Here is a 16,866-nt window from a genome sequence, read left to right as displayed (position 1 = left end):
TGTGAAACATGTGTGAGTTTTCTCTCTGAGAGTAGCACCACTGAGTTTGAACCATAGTGAGATAGGCCACAGATTTGCTCATGTCAGTGCTGTCTCTGTTCCATGGTGCAGTGAGGTCAGTCAGCCACTCTCCGTAGCTCTGAGAGGACTCTTTCCGAAAGAAATTGGCCCGAGGTCTCTGGCACACGTGCACTTGCTGCATTGCTGGACACTTAGATGTTCTCCTTTGTAAGACACTGCTAAACGCCCTTCTGCAGAGAAGGTCATGTGGGGGTAGAGAAATAGTTCAATGGAAAGGGCACCTGCCTTCTACGTGGGCCAACCAAGTTCAATTCCTGACACTTCTGGTCCTCTGAGCACAGAGCCAGACATGAGCCCTGAGCATAGCCAGGTATGACCCAAACCAGAGAGAGAGAGGGAGAGAGAGAGAGAGACAGAGAGAGAGAGGAGAGAGAGAGAAAGAGAGAGAGAGGAGAGAGAGAGAAGGAGAGAGAGAAGGTGAGAAAGGAAGAGAGAGAGAGAGGGAGGGAGAGAGGGAGGGAGAGAGGAGGGAGAGAGGGAGAGAGAGGGAGGGAGAAAGTGGGAGGGAGAGAGTGGGAGGGAGGGAGAGAGAGGAAGAGAGAGGAAGGGAGATAGAGGGAGGAGGGAGAGGGAGCGAGGGAGGGAGGGACGGAGGGAGAGAGTAAGGGAGAGAGAAAGATCTTCTGGATTGGCCCTGAGCACCATCAGGTGTGACCCAGACCTCACACACAAACATATAAATGTGTGTGCAGTCAGCTCGGCAGCTGCCTTCATCAACAGGACCCCAGCGTCCAAATCTGCTGCAGGGAGGTGACACTCACAGCCCCAAGGCTCCTGGGCTGGAGACGACAAGGCAGTGCTCGTGCAGGACAAAGGGCACTGGGCCCAGAAAGCCCAGCCTTACTTCCGTCTGGCTCTTCCCCGAGGAACAGGCAATGCTCTCTCTGAAGTCTCTGCCACCTGCCCAGCTGGGCCACTCCCTGGTCGCTCGGGAGTGACAGTAAGTCAGGGGCTTTGCTGACTCTCAGGCAGTGAAAAGGCAGAGAAAAGCAGCTTTCACAACGAGAGCATTGGTGGTACTGGCCCTAGCAGGGCCTCCTCTCTGCTTCTTCTGAGCCCCAGTGGGCTCAGGGGAGCAAGTGAGCTCCGTGGCCACCTGTGGCTGGGTCTCTTGTCCCAGTTTGTAGTTGTTACATAAGTGCAACCCTGGAAATCCATCAATGCAACGAGCAACAGTGTTTCCATTTTGTATTCTGGGAAGCTTATTGTTCAGTGTTGGCCAGGACGTCATGACTCTCAGTCCCTCTCCCTAAGCTCCGCCAGGATGGACAGCAGGGAAGCGGCCACCAAGAGCCCAGGTACCTGCAGCGCCAACACCCTTAGTCCTCTTTTGTTTTTGTTTTTATTTGGGGGCCATACCCAGCAATGGTCAGGGTTTACTCCTGGCTCTGCACTCAGGAATCACCCCTGATATTGCTCAGGGAGCCATGTGGGACGCCAAGGATGGAACCAGGGCTGGCCGCATGCAAGACAAATGCCCTTCCCACTGTACTATGACTCCAGCCCCTTTTTGTGTATTTTTTGAACACTAGACTAGAGCAAGAATTGTGAAACCAATGAGTCATGGCTTGGTTTTTTATTTGAATGAAGTAGGAGAATCGGCACCATCAGAATATATGACAGAGTACCTATTGTGTGATACTTTTGTTTCATTGTTTAAAAAAAAACACAAACACATTTGGGCCTGGAGAGAGAGTAAAGCTGGGAGAACGCTTGCCCTGCACATGGCTGACCTGGGTTCAAGCCTCAGCATCCTATCTGGTCTCACCAACTGACCAGGAGTGATTCCTGAGTGCAGAGTCACAAGTGATCCCTGAGCATTGCTGGGAGAGACCCAAAACAAAAACCAAAACCACATTCATATAGACATGATATGTAGATATGATTCCTGTACTTGGTCTTGATATAGCACATATTATAACATGTATTTCGTGTGTTGTGTGTGTGTGTGTGTAAGAGGGAGGGACATTTTACATAAGATCCACATGCCAGAGAGATGATAGTGCAGCAGGTGAGGTGTTTACCTTGCTGCCTGACCCCGGGCACCACAGATATTTCCCAGGCCTACCCCCAGAGGCGACCCTTAAGCACAGCCAGGTGTGGTCCAAAGCAAAAGATTTACCCTCTTAACAAAGCTTGAAGTATATAACACAATGTTATTAACTATGGACATACTTTGACCTATAGATTTCAATGTATGTAACTGAAACTTTGTCTGGTGGCTAATGCCTCTCTTTTCCTCCTCCCTGGCAACCATCTTTCCACACATTGATGCGGTTAGAACCATATGTAAGCAGGAACGTGCCATTTGTCCCTCTGAACCTGGCTTGTTGCATGAAGCATAACCTTTCAACATGTATTATCCTTTTGTTTTGTTTTGAATTGATACAGCTTCGGTTGTGAGGGTATAAGCCCTGGTGTGTTTGGGGGGCACAGTGTCGCCAGGCCACGCCCCTGCCGCCTCTCAGATGCTTCCACACTAAGTGAATCTCCAGTGGCGTCCGCCACCTTGCAGACCCTTTGGGGGCTCCTTGCGTCCACCCTTGTGTGGCTGCTGACCTCCTTTTTGCTCTTGGGAACCCCTGCTTGCCTGCCCTGAGGGTCTCTGTGCAGCCAGGTGGGCTCAGCACCAGCATTACTCTCCACACAGACAGTTCACCTGCTCCTTCACTCACTGGTCCCTTGATTCACTGTCTGAGCCTGTGCACGTACCAGGAGAAGCCTCTAGAAGACAGGGGCCTGGTTGATCTCTCCCAGCATGCTTGGGCCATATATGTGGGGGCAGCAGTGCTCAGGGGCAGTGCTCAGAAACTCCCTGAAGCCTCCGTGAGCCTGTCTGCAGAGCCCAGTCAGAGCCCCACCCCTGAGCAGACAGGCATGGCCCGGGACAGACAGGACACTGGGCAAGGGTGCGGCTAGGTGACCCACGGCCACTGACCTTCCCTCCTCCTCCCCACAACCAAGTACCCAGTCTGTAGCCAAAGGCTCACCCTTGAGCTGCCCAGGCGCTGGCCCAGTGGGCTTCAGGGCAATCCTGAACTACCATCTGAGAGTTTGCAGCTTGCTGCTATTTGTTCTCTTGCTTCTTTTTGCTTTATTGCATTTTACCCTTCTGCTTTTTTTCACTTCACCATTTGATCATCACAATCTGCAGGTTCTGCATCCTGGGTCCTGGTGAAGACTAATGATTCACAAGCGGAGCCTGAGCTTTGGCCACTGCCTTCCCCTTGCCCCTTCCTGCCTCCCTCCCTCCCGGGCAGCTGGCTCCCTCAGACCCTTTCCTCTCCCTGTGGACTCTGTGTGTGTGTGTGTGTGTGTGTGTGTGTGTGTGTGTGTGTGTGTGTGTGTGTGTGTAGAGGGGGTGGTTCTTGGGGGTCCATCAAAGCACCAGGACCCCCAGGCTGGCTGGGAGGTATCAGATTTGACTTCGGCAGAGCTTCCTGCTGTGCTTCCTCAGTTCCTCAGCCTTTGCCCTGGCTCTGTGCTGGGCCTGTTTCCCAGGGCCCAGGGGCAGAGAGGATCAGTGGGGAGAACTGCTCCTCTGGCCTGCGGGGCTCTGCTTGCTCTTGAGCCAGCGTCCTCAAAAGCCGAGGACAGTTTAACTTGCCCACAGGCTGCAGCTGGCTCTGACTGACGGCCAGCTTCCAGCCTTCCTCCTTGGATAATTCAAACCTTTCCCACACTCCCCACCTCTAGCTGCCCTTATGTGTGAGTCCAGGCCCTGTGGTTCCCTGATCCACTTGGGCCTCTGGCCACGCCCCTTCCCCTAGATTCAGCAAACCAAAACAAAGACCAAACCCCAGGCTGGGGCTGCAATCCCTGCACAAATCTGAATTTCAGATAAACAGTACTTTCGAGTGTGATGCAATATTGAGGACTTCCTACACCAACACACACACACACACACACAAAAAAAAAAAAAACCCGAAAACCCAACAACCCACCACCAACAAAATAATCCAAAACAACTTAGGGCTTCTCTGAAATCCCCAATTCAAATTTAACTAGACCTCCTGCATCTTGCCTGGCAGCCCTACTGCAGATATTTCCTGTTTGCACTGGGTCAGTCACTGGCAAATCCTACTCTGCTTCGGTTTCACTTCCTGAAAGGTGGAAGCTTAAGACAAAAGTATGAGGCTGAAGAATAAATGCTCCAGAAAGTGCTAAAACGCCCATCCTGAGTGAGGCTGCATAAATCCCATTCTCCAGTTAAAAAGTCCACTCCTGTGTCCTCCATCTCCCTGGCAAGCTTCCTGCCATCCCCCTCGCTCTCTCCTCAACGGAACTTGGCCACATTAGTGCTCCCTGTTCAGTGCTCAGCTGCCCACACATCTTGTCCTACCTGGTGACTTTGCATCCTCAGGATTTTTGCTGGCCACTGACCCGACACAGGCCTGCCAGTGGCCCCAGTGGCTGTAGGGAAGTGTCCATGGGCTCAAGGTGTCCAAGCCCTGTTCGCCACTCTTGTGTAGATTGTCAGTCCACAATGTCTCCTTTTGCTTTCAAAGGTAATCATCTGGCAAGATAGTACAGTGGTCAGGGTACTTGCATGTGCATGTGGCACACCTGGGTTCATTCCAATACCTCGTATGGTTCCCTGAGCACTGTCAGAAGTGATCTCTGAGCACAGAGCCAGGAGTAAGTATTGATCACTGCCTCGTGTGGCCTCAGAGCAAAACAGAAATCAAACAAAAATTAGACAATCATAACCACCCTGCAGTTCCTTTACTTGCTTCCTCTCTGGGGACCACCAACACCTCTCCTTTGCACTGGCCACATTCTGGGCCATGTCCTCAGAGCTGTCTCACCTCTGACACAGAAAACACAAACATTTCTACGGATCATAAACAAGCTCCTCCTAACTCTATCACACAGCTTCTCCTGTTTCCCTTCCTCCCCTGTCTGCCTGTGTGGGGACAGGCCTGGGAACCACGTGCCAATCAGCATCACGCTGATCCCAGTGGCCTGGCATCTCTCCTGCTTGGGAAATATCAGCTTAGCTGTCATTGGTCATCTCTGCCTAACCCTGGGCCTGCCACGATCACTACAGAGTTGGCCAAAATGGTGTGAGCAAATCTCACTGGCCACAGCTGGGAGGGCAGGGCTGAGCCAACCTGGTGCTTACTGGTGGTAACCACACAACCTGGTCAGTGTGACTTTGACGATAGCCTCTGGAAAGAGAGACTCTAAAGAAGCTGCAGGCCAGGAGACGTGTAAGTGCACAGGGCACAGGGTGAGCTGGTCTCTCAGAAAAGCGTCAGGCAGGACCCAGTGCTAGGCCTGGGTGGGTTGGTGAAAGCAGGAGGAGGCAAAGGCCTGCTGGAGCTCTGCAAGACAGAAGCAGGCAGACCCAAAGGGGGTGCTCAGGCTCACTGTGCACGGAGGAGTGGATGTGTGTGGCACAGAGAGGGGTGGATGTGTGTGGCACGGTGTGGCATAGGAGACAGCAGAAAGATGCAGGTTTCAGGACTGGAGCAACAGTCCAGCATGTGGGGAGCTTGCCTTGCACGTTGGCTGACCTGGGTTCAATTCCCGGCATCCCATATGGTCCCCCAAGCACCACCAGGAGTGGTTCCTGAGTGAAGAACCAGGAGAACCCCTGGGCATCGCTGCGTGTCACCCAAAACAGCCACAACCAAAAACGAAGTGCAGGTGGAGAGTTGGATCTCTCAGAAACTGTGGCCATCAGAAGAGAAGAGGCTTTCGGGGAGACCCAGAGTTCCTCAGGGGAGCCGGCGGGCCTGAGCCTGATGGGATAGTGGGCGGGGAGGCTGCTGCAGGCAACAAAGGACAAGATGAAATCAAGGTGGGGTGGGGGGAAGTGGGGGGGCACTCGCCTCGAACTCGGCCAACCTGGGTTCAATCCTCGGCACCTCAGAGGGTCCCTCAGTCCCCCAGAAAAGATCCCTGAGCACAGGTGAGCCGCTGCCTCACCCTTGTCCCAGCCAACCCCCAGCCCATGGCCTGGAGGACGCCTCGTTTGTGGGAGTGCTGCCCCACATCTCCACTGAGTCTGAGATCTTTCCTCTCTGTGATTTCACATCAGAGTTCTTTATAGAACCATGAACCAGTGATAGATTTGTCCTGCAGCAGGTTAGACTTGTAGGAAGACTCACTGAGCCCTGGGTCATTACGATCATCCTTAGAACATGAATAAATTACACACCATGGACTTCTCTCCCAGAACTGGACACAGCCACTGGGAATTTGTATCATGAGGCAAAGAATCTTGTTCAAGCAATGAGTAATAGAAAAGACAGTTGCCAACATCAGACAGAATTCCGAACCCCACAGATGAAAGGAATTTGGATTTAATGTGAACACATACATCTTAGATACAAGATCAAGGCACTAGCAGTGAAAGGGGGTGAAATGCTCGCATTGAAGTTCTTCCAAATGCAAAACTTTCTTCTTTAAAGGGAAGAGCAGCTGGTGGAAGGAGAGAAAATATTAGCAACCCATGTACCTGATGAGGAATTCGATATCAGAACATAAAAAGAGCTATTACAAATCATTCATAAAAATGAAAGGCCCACTTTTTTTTAATGCCCAAAGGATCTGAAGAGGTATTTCTCTTAAGAAGATCTACAAATGACTCAGCATGGGAGAAGATACTCAACCATCACTAGACACTAGGGAAATGCATATCAAAGCTGTAAACCCCACTTCCCACTGGTTGGGATGGCTTTCAGATACAAGAGTGTGGGGGATGGATAAAAAGCATCAGTGAATAGAAAGTGGAACCTTTGCATATCAGGTGGAGTCATTTACAAGAGTATGTCTGCCCCAAGGACTTGTTGAGGATGGAGGCGAGTGTACAGCAGGTAGGATGAGCAGGGTTCCATCTTCGGCACCCCATATGGTTCCTGAACCCTGACAGAAGTGACTCCTATACAGAGACAGGACTAACCCCTGAGTATTGCTGGGTGCTCCCCCCAAAAGAAAGTTGTTGAAACAGGTCCTCAAAAAGATAAGCACAGGACTATCCTTGCCACCGCTGAGTTGTCCCAGGTAAGCCTGATCTCTGGGCTGAAGTCCCTGGAGCTTTCTCAGGATGGGAGCCGGCTGAGCTGCGCCCCACCCACACCCTGCATCCCTTGACGTCTAAACAGCCTGGATCCACAGCTCCACAATTAATCTTGAAGAGATGCCAAGCCGCTAAATCACCCCAGTTCCATGCTCCTGGAACATGCGACTGCATATATGGTCATATGATGGCTCCAAATCTCCCAATATGACAGCCCAGTAGGAACACACAAACTACATGGGACAGTAACATAGAAGCCCACCGAGCTCAATGGGCAAAAACAATTGCACAGAAGGCTCGGAAAATCCTCAATAACTTTTAGTAACACCATTGTGAGATATATATTGTAACAAGCAATACAAAGTCAATTGTTTTGTGCCGGGTAAGGCTTGAGGGGTGGTAGGAAGCTGTGGGTGATGGTGGAGGAAAGGTCGCATTGATGGTGGGATTGGTGCTGAAGCACTGAAGTCCTGAAACAACTGTGTTCTGGACAATTTTGTAAATCAAGGTGTTTAACTTGTTTCAAACATAAAAAAAATGGTTAGCACAGATGGTCATATCCCCCTATCTCACTTCTAAGATGGACCCAGTAGAATTGAGAGCAGGGAACAGGTACCTAGATACTTATCTACACATGCTTATAGCTATGCTACACTTTAGACAAAAGGTAAAAACAGTTCAAGATGTCCACCAGTGAATGAATGGATAGACAAAATGTAAATATTAATGAGCTGCAAAAAGGAATAAAGTCATGCTAGACACCACTATATAAGCTCCCCAAACATCCAGCCTAAGATGGAAAAATACGTGCCCCAAAGTTTTTATTTTATGGTTCCATTTATTTGAAGTATCTGGAATAGGGAAATCTATCTCTATCATCTCTGGAAATGCAGAGAGAAGGCAGTTGGGCAGGGGTGGTGTGCCAGAGAGATTGTACAGTGGGTAGAGCACTTGTCTTGCAGCCATCCCATATGGTTCCCTGAGCCCACCACTCCAGGAGAGCCCAGAGTAAGCCTGGGTGACCCCCAGCAAGAAAGCAGTTTAGGGTTAGAGGTGGGAGAGGAGGGAAGCATGGGAAGAGAATGCTAATTGTCCTGGGGTTTGGTTCAGTCATGAGCACCCTTTGGAATTAGACCCAAGTGCTGGCTCACAGCTCTGGGAATGAGCCGATGACTGCATGGCTCATTCGAGAGGAGGTTCGCTTTGTGAGTTATACACTCTAGACGGCTGAGTGTCAGCTCCCAGGCCGTGTGGAGACCCACTCCCCACGTCCCTGGGAAGACCAGACTCTGGCTTGCTGCTTTCATCTTGGCCATGGTGAAGGAAGAAGACAAAACTGGGGGGTGTCACAGAGCCCCTCAAAGTAACCAGGCTCAGTGGGGAAACCTGGTGCACAAGTGGATGAAGGTCACTCTGAGCAGACAGCAGCCTTCCCATGAGTGACCTGTGGGAAGCCAGCCTCTCCCCCGGCTGCTGGGCTAGCCCGGTCTCAGAGCTCTCCCTGAGGCTCGTCTGTTCCTGCTATAGCCCAGCCCTGCCCCTGGCACTGCTCCGGGGCTGCAACCAACCTGACCGAACCCCTCTGGACACACACAGTTCAACCAGCTGAGCTGCAGAGGAGGCCAGGGAAGGGGAGGGGTCCCTTTCTCATCTATGCCTGGAGTCCTTCACCAGGCTGAGTGTCCATGACAGAAACCCCTTGGGGGTCGTGAAACAGCTTGAAGGATTGCTTGAACAAGGGCAGCCTGAGTGCCACCTGCATAGATTGTATTCAGAGAAAGTTTTGACAGGAAGCACCACACACATGCATACACATGTACACACATGTACACCATACACATACATGCACATGTGATCTACATGTAACACATGTGCATGCTGTTCACACTGTACACATGCACACACAATCACAAGCATACACATGTATACAGTATATATGTGCACAACACGCATATGTATGTTTGCACGTATGCTATACATGCAAACACATGTGCACTGTACATATACACACTATGAATCTACATACTCCATAGCACACATAGTCACACATGCTTATATGTATACACATATATGTACACATGTGTACACATGCATACATTGTACAAGTATACATACACTACTCACATACACATGTGTGCATATACATTATGCATGTGTAAAATATATAGTGCACACATGTAAATTATATACTGTGTACTATACACATGTACACTTCACACAGAGCCTATGTGTACACTGTATAATGTACACTCACGTGTGTACACATGAACATGTACACACAGACACTGAATAATGTACACTCACACATGTACTCACATGTACACTGTATAATGTACACTCACACACATGCCCACATATACACTGCATAATATACACTCACACACATGCCCACATGTACACTGAATGCACACATACACATACCTGGTGCTTCGCCTCCCTGTACTCCACTGTGAAGTTCCTTTTGGGGTCTGCAGATCAGGGAAACTGAGGCTCAGAGCTGCAGTCACCGGGGGCCTTGAGGTTCAGCTCTGATCCCTCCTGGGTCACGTGCTGTGGAGGGGGTGGGTTGGGAGCTGCTGCAGGCCAGAGGAACACGCCACCAGGAATCGGAATGAGCTGGAGCCCACCCCTGCCAGTAGCCCCCCACTAGCTCTCAGGTGGCAGGTTGAGCGTGCTGGTTTGTCCTAGAGAACACTTGAGGGAAATGTGGCCAGTGTCTGCACGTCCTGTGACCCCAGTGGTGCAGGTAGAACAGCTTCCAGACCCCTGAACACGGGCAGGGGCACTGGACACACCCAGCCACTGTGTCCAGGGTCATAGGTCCAGAGCTGGACTGGCCCCGCCTGGGAGGGCAGAGGAGAGTGCCCATGTCCAGGCCTCTCCAGAGGCATCGCCACCCATTGTTTTTCTATTTTTATTTTATTTTTAAAAGTTGTTCAGATAGTTCATCACATTTAATATTCCAACACCAATTCCACCACTGTGCACCTTCCCACCACCATAAGCAAAAAGTGTGTGAAGATTGTTGTGTTTCATACCGAAGCCTTTTAAGCCTGTATAAGAGATCACAGGCATGTGTGTGTTGGGGCCACGCACTCCAGGACGATCAACGGCACTCTCTTCTGAGAGCTTTGTTTCAGGGTCTCTGGGTCTTGGCCATTGATAAGATTATATGGCACTGGGGGCAGTTTGTGGATGTGACTGCCAAGCTACTGGAAAACTGGGGAGCTGGGGGGAGGAGACCCAGTCCCGCTCTGAGCGAGCTTAGGGTTCTCATGGGTCCCACATACCTGTTTTTTCTGCAAGTTCCCTCATAGGTGAGGCTCGTCTGAGCCTGTGGAGCGCAACCTTGAGCATAGCTGCAGTTGGGTTCTGGAGGTTTTTGGCTTCCGGGGTTCTACTGGGGCAGGGAGGAGGCTCAACCCACCCCCTCTGAGTTGCCCCAGTGAAGACACCTCGCACAGGGTCAGGACATTCTGTGTCACTCTCTTCCGGGAACTTTATTTCAGGGTCTCTGGATCTTGGCCGTTGATGAGATTATATGGCACTGGGGGCAGTTTGTGGGTGTGACTGCCAAGCTACTGGAAAACCAGGGAGCTGGTGGGGGAGACCCAGTTCGGCTCCGAGCAGGCTTGGGCATCTCCACCCATTGTCCTATGTTCTGGGGCGCCTGCGGGGCTGCACACTATCATCTGCTTCCCAGCCCAGTGCTCTCCCTAGCAGGGCCTCACTACAGCTGCTAGGCTGAGGGACCAGAGAGCATGGCAACAGGGCCCAGAACTTGGGGACGCAGGTCTGCGGGGCTGGCAAGGACCTCAGGGGACAGAGCAAAGTGCAGAGGGTACAGGAAATGGTGAGTGCCTTGGGGGCATGAACAAGGATATGTACCTGGATATAAAAGATGTGCTCAGCGTCCTCCTGCCTTCACTTCCTCCCTTCTTCCTTCCCTCCTCCCCTCCTCTCTCCCTTCTTCCTTCCCTCCTCCCCTCCCTCTCTCCCTTCTCTCTTCCTCCCTTCTCTCTTCCTCCCTTCTCTCTTCCTCCCTTCTTCCTTCCTTCCTTCCTTCCTTCCTTCCTTCCTTCCTTCCTTCCTTCCTTCCTTCCTTCCTTCCTTCCTTCCTTCCTTCCTTCCTTCCTCCTTCCCTCCCTCCCTCCCTCCCTCCTCCCTCCCTCCCTCCCTCCCTCCCTCCCTCCTTCCCTCCCTCCCTCCCTCTTCCCTCCCTCCCTCCTCCCTCCCTCCCTCCCTCCCTCCCTCCCTCCTTCCCTCCCTCCCTCCCTCCTTCTTTCCTTCCTTCCTTCCTTCCTTCCTTCCTTCCTTCCTTCCTTCCTTCCTTCCTTCCTTCCTTCCTTCCTTCCTTCCTTCCCCTTTCTTCCTTCCTCCTCCCCTTCTCTTTTTTCATCTTCCTGGCTTTGGGTTCTGCTGCATCTCCCGGTACAGGGCACAGGAATGGGGCCACTTGACGAGCTACATAGCTCTGATGACATGACCCTACACTGGCCCCACATGCTTTAGTGGGGCAGTTCTCTAGGTTCCAAAGGCAAATTTCCAGATAATCCTTGGTGGGGCCAGTTCTCGCCCCAGCTCAGGCCCCCGCTTTCTTCTCTGGATTTTCCTGGGCCTGTCTGAGGTCAATGGCTTCACCTCAAGGGTGAATCTCGCCCTTGCGGCTAGCTCTGAGAGTCAATCCGAGAATGGGGCCAGCGAGATTAGGGGAGCAGGAGCCAGCAAGGCAGAGCAATAGGATTGGAGACGCGAGAACCATGGTTGAGGGCCGGGACACAGATTAGCTGTATTTATTTCTTTTGGGCTTAGGGGCCATACCTGGTGGTGCTCAGGGCTTACTCCTGGCTCTGCACTCAGGAATCACTCCTGGGGGAACTTGGAGGACCCTATGGGGTTCCAGGGACTCTCATATGTAAGGCAAGCCCCCTTTCCCACTGTACTATTGCTCTGGCCCTCTGTTTATTTCTTTTAAAGACTTAATTTGATTAGTTGCCTCCTGTGCAGTGCTTCAGGGGTCCAGGGACTCCCCCACAACATTCGGCGAGATTGGCCGACTCGTCAGACAGCTTAGTACCCTCCTCCTGGACTACCCGATGGTGCTGGGGAGCGGGGAGGGGAAGACGATGGCAGGGATCAAACTCGGGAACTCACCAGACTCTCCGGCCCTTGGGCCTCTCACCCCACTGTGAGGTTTTCCAACAGTAACATTTGACGTAGGGAGCACACAGTAATGAGCATGTAATGTTGCTGGACATGGGGAAGGGCTGGCCCCATGCCCAGGAAGAGGGGGAGAGGGTGCAGGGCGAGAGGGAGCGAGCTGGCGACCACAGGCTCCTCGTGCTGACCACACTCACCCGGACCCATGGCCGGAGCTGGCCTGAGCCCACACTGGAACTTCGGTCTCTGCACCCCCAGATAAGGGCAGTTCTGCAGCTGCCGTGTGGTTTTGATCCCAGGCGGGGCCTCTGGGTCCTGTTCCCTAGCAGGGAAGGTTTACTGGCCCGGCCCGGAACAGCGAGAACATTGCACAAACACCGGGTAATTGGTTAAATATCTCTGGAGTCATCCGGGAACCAGGGTTTCATCCCCTCCTTCCCATGGGAACAAAGGCTACAGTATCATTTCCAAAAGGGCAAGCGGAGAGCTGGGTGGCTATTCTGAACCGCTGATGAGCTAATAGTGCAGGAGAGGAGTGAAGATTGAAAATCCACAGTAGGGCCTGGAGAGACAGCACAGCGGGGAGGGTGTTTTCATTGTGTGCAGCAGACCCGGGTTCAATCCCCAGCATCCCATATGGTTCCGAGCACCACCAGGAGTAATTCCTGGGTGCAGAGCCAGGAGTAACACCTGAGCATAGCTGAGTGTGACCCAAAAAGCAATCAAAAACCAAAAAATACAATTAGCAAAGAATCATTCATAATGTTATTTTTTTAAATTTATGTATCTGTGAAATCTCTGAAGACCTCTGGAACCTAGCCACAGCCATGCTCAAGGCCCCTCAAGGCCCCTCTCCACATGTTCAGACGATCCTCACTCATGAAGGAACCAGCCGAGGAACTCGGGTGTGTGGGACCCATGCTGAGACCTCCAAGCCTGCTCAGATCGGGACTGGGCCTCTTCTGCCCAGTTCCCCATTTTCCAGTGGCTAGTCAGTCACCCAGGGACTGTCCCTAGCACCGTGTAATCCCACCAATGGCCAACATCCAGGGACTGTAACACCAAGCTCCTGGAAGTGTGCAGCTGCAGAGCAGCCACACGACATCTTTTAGCCTAGTTCTCCCTCTGGGAGAACCTGGCAAGCTACCGAGAGTTTCCTGCCCACATGGGAGAGCCTTGCAAACTCCCCGTGTCGTATTCATATTCCAAAACCAGTAACAATGCTGGGTCTCATTCCCCTGACCCTGAAAGAGCCTCCAATGTGGCACCATTGGAAAGTAGGAGTAAAGAGAGGCTGCTAAAATCTCAGGGCTAGGACGAATGGAGACATTACTGAGACTGCTCGAGAAATTTGACGATCAACGGGACGATGATGATGATGATATCTGTGAAAAAAGATAGCTTTTGAAAAGATTTACTTTAACAACTTGCCGTTGATTTATAATTATATGGAATTCCAGGATATCAGCTCTGCTCATCTACGTATCACCACCTCCATAATAAAAAAATGGTAGTACAAAATGAAAATAAAAAATGCTAAATAGAGAGATTGATTCCAAATATAGGACTAAAAAGAAGAGTAAGGGGACAATAAATGGTTGAAGTCACCAGAACTGAAATTTTGTCTATAGAACCAAGTTTCCATGGGATGATATGGGTGCGGGTTGGAGGGGTCTCTGGTCAGTGGTGGGGGTGCCCTGGAGGTGGATGGGCATTGGGACGATGGTACGTGGGAAGTATAATTAACAGTATTGTAAGTCCTGGTACCTCAATAAAAATTGGGGTGGGAGGAGAAAAGAAAATTGCTTTTCTGGAAAAAAAAATTTTAACTAATAAGAAAAAAAATATCTTTGGGTTTTGGAAGCCTTTAAGAAGGAAGATCCTGGCCCAGGGCTGGCACTGCTGCAGAGAGTAAGGGTCTTTTTGGGCGAGCAGGTCCCTCAGTCAGGCCTCTGCCACCCGGGCCCTGGCGCCCTGCCAGCCCAGGGAAGGTCAGACCTCAGCTGCTGAGAAGGGAAAGGGGCCTTGCTGGGGAACGTTAGTAAGTTTAACAATGACTTTTTCCCCCAACTTGTTGGGGAAAGCGTTAGGGCCACACCCAGAGGTGCTCAGGCAGGGCTCACTCCTGCTGGTGCTGGGCCAAGTGCACTCTACGAGGCATGGGGGTGAAGCTTCATGCTGGTCAACCTGGACACGATCTCTCCAGCCCTTAGACTACATCTCACTAAAGTGAGCATTCAAGAAAAGGCACAGAAACAAAGGGACAAGGAGATGGGATTCCACGTGGTCTCCGGGCTGGGAAGCTGACCTAGAGTGTGTCTTAGCTGAGTCATAAATGCGTATCGAGACTCAGAGGAGCAAGTGGGTTTAACGGGCTCATCCTCTGCAGATTTGGGAACAGGCCACACACACACTCACCCCGTTTCCTCTGGAAGTGAGTGTGAGGGAGGGGCCAGGAAGAAGAACGATTGGTCAAAAGTCTGTTTGATTACACAATGGATTGGAAACTTATGCCCAAAGAGAAGCCCGTGGGTAGCAGCTTTATGAATAATTGACCCAAACTGGAGGCAACCAGGTTGCCCTTTAGTAGGGGGCAGTTAACCAAACCGGCACATCCATACTGTCAAATACATCGAGTGGTAAGAAGACACAAGTTTTGAAGCTGTGAAAAGCTTACATTTTCACATTTTATTTATTTATTTTTTTTTTGGTTTTTGGGCCACACCCGGCGATGCACAGGGGTTACTCCTGGCTCTTCACTCAGGAATTACCCCTGGCGGAGCTCAGGGGACCATATGGGATGCTGGGATTAGAACCCGGGTCAGCTGTGTGCAAGGCAAACGCCCTACCCGCTGTGCTATCGCTCCAGCCCCACATTTTCACATTTTAAAAGAAATGGATTCTTAGTGCATATGGCTAAAGGAAAACGACCATATTGAGAGGCCAGATTGGGCTGCAGACAGCTCGCAGGCCAGGCACTCGCCCTGTGGGACCCAGCACCACCAGGACTGATCACAGAGCACAGAGCCAGGAGTAAGTCTGGCACCACCGGGTGTTGTCCCATTTCTCCCCCAAGCCCTAAGGGAGAGAAGAGATCACAGGCTACCATATTCCAAATGTGTGACAGCTTGTATTCTCTTATATGCAGGCTTAAATGGCTCCAGAATGAAATACAACAACCTTCACACACTCCCCTCGTACTGTGGTGGCATTGGTGTTTGAATACTATCTGCAATGAACTATTTTGAGCTATATTATGAAAAGAAAATATATTTTAAAAGTCCCAATGTGTGACATTCTGGAAGGTGAAAGTACACCGAGAAAGTGAGAAGATCACATTTGACTGGAGAGACGGTTTGGCAGCTGCGGTGCCCAGGCTCACGCAGCTGGCCCGGTTCTATTCCCAAACCACATACAGACCTCTGAGCACTGCCAGGAGTGATCCCAGAGCACAAAACCAGGAGTGATCGCTGAACACAGCCAAGTGTTCCCCTCTCCAGAAGGAAATAAAAGATCAGCGATTGTGTGAAACTGGGGGGATAGGTAAAATGTGGATTCCCCCCAGAACATGCAGCTTTATTAAGCTTAAGAAGAAATTACATTGTGAAAACCAAGTTTCAACACTATTACATCAAGACTTTTCTGTAGGCAAATTTACCTATCTGATATTAACGTTGTGAATTTTAGATAAATATTGTATGACTGAGACCTGATCCTGAAAGTTTTGTAACTGTGTATAGCATGGATGTTTATTCAAGGACTCTGAACTATTCTGTACCATTCTGAGCTCTTGCACACAAAGCATGCCTTCCAAACTCTGAAACATGCAAAAAATATATTTTTAAGTTATTTCATCATCATCATCATCATCATCATCATCATCATCATCATCATCATCATCCCATTGATCGTCGAATTTCTCGAGCAGTTTCAGTAACGTCTCCATTCGTCCTAGCCCTGAGATTTTAGAAGCCTCTCTTTATTCGTCCTTCCCAACAATGTCGCATTGGAGGCTCTTTTAGGGTCAGGGGAATGAGACCCATCATTGCTATTGTTTTTGGCATATGAATACTCCATGGGGAGTTTGCAAGGCCCTCCCATGTGGGCAGGAAACTCTTGGTAGATTGCCAAACTCTCCCAGAGGGAGAAGTAGGCCATAAAATGTTGAGTGGCCGCTTTGTGGCCGAGCATTTCTGGAAGCTTGGTGTTATAGTCTCTGGATATTGGCCATTGGTGGGGGTGGGATTACATGGCGCCTGGGGCAGTCCCTGGGTGTGACTGCCTAGCTACTGGAAAATGGGAACCAATTTCTCACTCATTTGGGGATGGGTGACAGAGAATCTAAAAACAATCTAACTGCATGACAATGTGTGAATGAGTTTGAAAGGGTTGAGAGAAGGTGTCACTCGAAATGACTTTAGAAATGAGCCAAGTCTGGGGCCTGAACGCTGTGTGGGTGCGGCTATGCAGACACAGCAGGGAAGACACCACCCTAGCATGTGACTTCCCAGGGTTCAATCCCTGACACCACATGCGGTCCCCTGAGTCTCAGCAGGAGTGATCTCCAAGTTCAGAGCCAGTATAAGCTCTGAGCATCA

General features: G+C 50.8%; 1 long non-coding RNA gene across 1 annotated transcript in view; it reads left to right on the top strand.

Moving 5' to 3' along the window:
• Nucleotides 1-15,633, top strand: part of LOC129403686 (uncharacterized) — a 30,457-nt gene extending 14,824 nt beyond the window's left edge. Inside the window, exon 3 of the long non-coding RNA XR_008629381.1 lies at nucleotides 15,417-15,633. This is a non-coding gene — a long non-coding RNA (uncharacterized LOC129403686). The remainder of the gene's footprint in view (nucleotides 1-15,416) is intronic.
• Nucleotides 15,634-16,866: the final 1,233 nt, after the last annotated feature.

This window comes from Sorex araneus, chromosome 3 (assembly GCF_027595985.1).
Source record: "Sorex araneus isolate mSorAra2 chromosome 3, mSorAra2.pri, whole genome shotgun sequence".
Lineage (NCBI taxonomy): Eukaryota > Metazoa > Chordata > Mammalia > Eulipotyphla > Soricidae > Sorex > Sorex araneus.
The sequence above is the reverse complement of the archived record's forward strand: the minus strand, read 5'-3'. Positions and strand labels throughout refer to the sequence as shown.